This window comes from Lethenteron reissneri, chromosome 58, assembly GCF_015708825.2.
Source record: "Lethenteron reissneri isolate LAM-NWPU_2019-01 chromosome 58, ASM1570882v1, whole genome shotgun sequence".
Lineage (NCBI taxonomy): Eukaryota > Metazoa > Chordata > Hyperoartia > Petromyzontiformes > Petromyzontidae > Lethenteron > Lethenteron reissneri.
The window spans coordinates 2,898,492-2,902,509 of NC_083836.1; positions in this window are offsets into that span (position 1 = coordinate 2,898,492).

Here is a 4,018-nt window from a genome sequence, read left to right on the forward strand (position 1 = left end):
TGGGTGAGTGGGTGGGTGGGTGAGTGGGTGGGTGGGTGGGTGAGTGGGTGGGTGGGTGGGTGAGTGAGTGAGTGAGTGGGTGGGTGGGTGAGTGGGTGGGTGGGTGGGTGAGTGAATGAGTGGGTGGGTGAGTGGGTGGGTGGGTGGGTGCGTGGGTGAGTGGGTGGGTGGGTGGGTGGGTGGGTGAGTGGGTGGGTGGGTGGTGGGTGAGTGAGTGGATGAGTGGGTGGGTGGGTGAGTGAGTGAGTGGGTGGGTGAGTGGGTGGGTGGGTGGCTGAGTGGTAGTGGTTGCGAGGAGCGGTGGCGCGGCGGTTAGGTTAGCGCACCGCTCTGCGACAACCCAGCGATTCAAAGATCGCGACATCGCGGAGTCGCGATGTGAAGAGGAGGAGGCTTTCATCCGGCAGTGAATTAACCATGGCTGATAACACAGGAGGATGATGATGATGATGTTTATAATCTACACGCACACCTCCTCCACGAACGTGTCGATACCACTGCGAACGAGCGGTGGGTGCAAGTGGCCAGCGCATTGTCGCTGCAAGGTTTGGGCGGCCACGTGTTCGAATAACAGCCAAGGCCTGAGCTCACGAAGCCTCTTCCCCCTTCACCCTCCGCACCGTCGGCGGTGGTGTTAGTATCATCGCTCGGGAAACAAAGGCGGTCGGGGCGTTGTCCCGGCAAAGACCGCGTGCCCCAAAAGTCTGTTGCTGGCTAGACGTGGGATCTTTGTCCTTGGTGACGGTGATTCGTCTGTCTGTGTCTGACTTGCCGTACGTGCGATTGTGTGTTTGCCGGCCGATGAAAAGAAGATATGGAGCTGATGCGGTACAGGAGGATGTGGAGCTGAGTGGACTTGTCGATGACTGGTAGCAGCGGTGTCAAGATCCGCCTCTGTGGAGGAGGCTCGTGAAGGACGCTACTGGGCAGTTGGAGGCAGTCGCTCTCCAACAACAGTGGAGGGCAGAGGAGCGACGCTTACAACAACGAGCGGTGCGCCGGGCGGATAAAACGCAGAAAGTCGGCACTGTGGGGAGCACAGGCGGTCATCTGCCAGTCGTCTCAGTTAGTCAACCCATGTATGTTGAACTTCTTTCATACCGTACGTAGCCAACCGGTCATCTGTCCCTTGACCTCCTGTCAGCGGCGAGCCTTCGACACTTCACGTGGCGATCAAGTTGCATCCGGTCTGGCACAAGCGCCGTGGGGTGACCTCACCGCTCACGAAGTTGCAGTTTAATTGCTGGGATACGTGATTTCGTTGATACAGACTCCGCACAAACTTTCCTCGACCACTTCAAGGATCTATAAACGTGTAATGACGGCTTGACACATTTGTCTTGAGATGGTTTCTAAATTGCCGAGACACATTCACTCGAACAGGCGGAGACCCACACTGCAACAGCCCCGAGTCTCCCGCACATCTCCCTTTTATACGGTCCGAGGCCACGCCCCCATTCCCGAACCTTCTCGCTGGTTCTAGACGCTCGCTCCACCAGCAGACTCCACCGTCCTTTTCCGTCACCTGGCCACGCTCGTATTCTCGATAAGTCCCGCAGCCACCAGTCCCTTCATACTGCAGGCTGACTCCCCTGTCATTACCTCCCGTGGCCCCTAGTCCACTCGCACTGCAGGCGGAATCCCCTATCATTACCTCCCGTGGCCACCAGTCCACTCACACTGCAGGCTGACTCCCCTGCCATTACCTCCCGTGGCCACTAATCCACTCACACTGCAGGCTGACTCTCCTATCGTTACCTCCCGTGGCCACTAGCCCATTCGCACTGCAGGCTGACTCCCCTGTCATTACCTCCCGTGGCCACTAGTCCACTCACTGCAGGCTTAATCCCCTGTCATTAACTCCCGTGGCCACTAGTCTACTCGCACTGCAGGCTGACTCCCCTGTCATTACCTCCTGTGGCCACTAGTCCACTCACACTGCAGACTGACTCCCCTGTCGTTACCTCCCGTGGCCACTAGTCCACTCGCACTGCAGGTTGACTCCCCTGTCATTACCTCCCGTGGCCACTAGTCCACTCACACTGCAGGCTGACTCTCCTGTCGTTACCTCCCGTGGCCACTAGTCTACTTGCACCATAGGCTGACTCCCCTGTCATTACCTCCCGTGGCCACTATCCCACTCGCACTTGAGGCTGACTCCCTGTCATTACCTCCTGTGGCAACTAGTCCACTCGCACTGCAGGCTCACTCCTCTGTCATTACCTCCTGTGGCCACTAGTCCATTCGCACTTCAGGCTCACTCTTCTGTCATTACCTCCTGTGGCCACTAGTCCATTCGTACTGCAGGCTGACTCCCTTGTCATTACCTCCCGTGGCCACTAGTCCATTCGCACTGCAGGCTGACTCCTCTGTCATTACCTCCTGTGGCCACTAGTCCATTCGTACTGCAGGCTAACTCCCCTGCCATTACCTCCCGTGGCCACTAGTCCACTCGCACTGCAGGCTAACTCCCCTGTCATTACCTCCCGTGGCCACCAGTCAACTCACACTGCAGGCTGACTCCCCTGTCATTACCTCCCGTGGCCACCAGTCTACTCGCACTGCAGGCTGACTCCCCTGCCATTACCTCCCGTGGCCACTAGTCCACTCGCACTGCAGGCTGACTCCCCTGCCATTACCTCCCGTGGCCACTAGTCCACTCGCACTGCAGGCTGACTCCCCTGTCATTTCCTCCCGTGGCCACTAGTCCACTCGCACTGCAGGCTGACTCCCCTGCCATTACCTCCCGTGGCCACTAGTCCACTCGCACTGCAGGCTGACTCCCCTGTCGTTACCTCCCGTGGCCGCTAGTCCACTCACCCTGCAGACTGACTCCCCTGCCATTACTTCCCGTGGCCACTAGTCCACTCGCACTGCAGGCTGACTCCCCTGTCATTTCCTCCCGTGGCCACTAGTCCACTCGCACTGCAGGCTGACTCCCCTGTCATTACCTCCTGTGGCCGCTAGTCCATTCGCACTGCAGGCTGACTCCCCTGCCATTACCTCCCGTGGCCACTAGTCCACTCGCACTGCAGGCTGACTCCCCTGTCATTACAAATTTGTTAGGCTCATCTCAAAGCAGCACCGTGGAGAATTGCTTGTGCGCAGGCTTTGCGTGATTGTCCGAAATGCAGTTTTTTTTGGGGTCGATAAACCTCCCACCACCCAAAACAGCCAATTGGTAAGGTTTGTCACGTGGGCCGAACGTGCCAATTCGTTACTAATGCAGCAAACCGGTTGTGTGTTGGAGAGCGAATCCACAACTTTTACACTCTGAGCTACATCGTTTTGCCAATAATTTCAACGAGCATCATCAGGAAGACAGCCAGATTTGTGGAGAAATCATCCCGTTTTGTTCCTTAAATAGAGGGGCATGTGTGATGACATCACTTGTGAGCCCTTCACGTGCGAAGGGGGGGGGGGGTTGTGGAAAAAAACGGAACTTCAGCGATGAAAAGCAACAGACTACTTTGACGATGGGCAGGAAACATGTACGCTGACCGTCAGCGAATATGATGATTGTGGTCATGCTGTCACCCCGGCAGTATTAACCAGGACGGCCGTTTCGAACCGCGAACCTCTGAGACAATCGACACAACAGGCTTTGGCTGGCCATTGATTTGTGGCTCGGGATGGAATTTTTTTTATCATGTCTTGGACTCTCGATTCTCCATTAATTAAAACACGTCTATTAGATTATATTATGACCACGACTATAAACTCACTCGAAAGGGCATTTACATTTTTCGTTCGTTGTCCATCCCACCGCACCCTCTGCGATTAGTACGGCTGGCTACGTACGGCGCGAAAGAAGTTCAGCAGAGTTTAACGCCTCGGCTTTCGCGGTCAAAAAACGTCGTACTCAGATTGCAAATGTTGTGGCTTGGCTCTCCAACAGACTAGTGACGAATTGGCACGTTCTATTTTACGCGACAACCCTTACTAGTTGGCTGTGTCGGGTGGTGGCGGGTTTAACGACACATTAATATATTTACGTGATCTAACAAGACAGGTGTTA